Raw genomic sequence first — 1,458 nt, 5'->3', positions numbered from 1 at the left:
TATTTTCTGCAGTGAATGAAACTGGCTCAAGTTCACTGCTGTATTCATCGACAAGATGGGCTTCAGATATTAAGTGAATTAATTCATTACCAGTTAATTCGTGATCAACCAATAATTGGTTAATATCATCTGCTTTCAAATTGTCAGAGCCTTCTTAAAATTTATTTAATAAATTAATGCCAGTTAATCACTCTTCAGTTGTTGGAACCATATTCCCTGGTACAACCACTTCTGACCATATCGCTTTCCAGCAAGCATTTATATCACTCAAAGCTAAAACAATATTCTTGATACAACTTAAAATTGTGTATTTATTCCAGGTTTGTAACTATGATTCATTATCTTCAAGTTTATTAAAAATATTATTAAAACTCTGTTTAATATAATTCATCGTAAAGGTGGAAATTATGCTTTGATCTAAAGGCTGGACGAAGGAAGTTGCATTTGGTGGCAAATATACAACTTTTATATTTGGATGTTCTAAATTGTGTGGATGACTAGCTGCATTATCTGAAAGTAAAAGTATTTTAAGAGGAAGACATTTTTCCTTCATATAATTTTCAGCTTCTACAGCAAAACATTGCTTAACCAATCTCAAAAAGCATCGGTAGTCACCCATGCTTTTTATTTGCCATCCAATGAACCATTATTGTGTGTAAGTATTAGTTCGTTGTATGTTGCTGAATTAAGCTATTGTTTTTTCTAGAAAGAGTAATCGCTAATAATGGAAATGAAGAAGAAAGAATCGTGTAAAATGAGACCTCATAAATCAAAGGAAGGGTCTAGTCTCTTAGCAAGTTTGATGTTTATAACTTATGTGCTTCCTTTTTCCTCCGTCTTCTCACTATTGGTGGTGCTTATCCTTTTTTTTTTTTTTTTTTTTTTGAGTTCTAATCTCTCTGTCTTCTTCCCTGTATTGTTTAAAAATAAAATTTGCTGAAGCCAGACTGCCTCCCATCCCTTTTATCAGCTTTATTAAGGTATACTGCCTGGATTTTGAATCTAGGCTCTATCATTTACTGGCTCCATAACCTGGCCAACTTACTTAACCTTTCTATGCCTGTTTTTTTTTTTATCATAAAATGAGGATAATCATGAAATCTATCTCATAGGGCCATTGTGGGGATTCAATGAGTTAATGTCTGCAAAATGTTTAGAACAGTGCATGAAACAAAGAAAGTGCTCAATAAGTGTTATGTGCTGTTTATTATTATTATCCACTTGTTAACATATTTGATTATTGGAGGGTGCTTAACACAAATAGAGGCATCCATCTTTCTCCTCTTTTCCTTCAAATTATCTAGCTGCTCTCTTCTGAGTGCTCCCACAGTACCTCTTACATACTCTAGCCCTTCTCATTGCATTGTGATTATTTGCCTCTAAAACCTTGTCTCACCTTTTAGACCAGTGGTTCTCAACCAGCTGTGAAATTCTGCCCACACTCCTCCAGGGGACATT

The sequence above is a fragment of the Rousettus aegyptiacus genome, unplaced genomic scaffold (genome assembly GCF_014176215.1).
Source record: "Rousettus aegyptiacus isolate mRouAeg1 unplaced genomic scaffold, mRouAeg1.p scaffold_m13_p_1, whole genome shotgun sequence".
Taxonomy (NCBI): Eukaryota; Metazoa; Chordata; class Mammalia; order Chiroptera; family Pteropodidae; genus Rousettus; species Rousettus aegyptiacus.
This window is presented reverse-complemented; position numbering follows the sequence as displayed.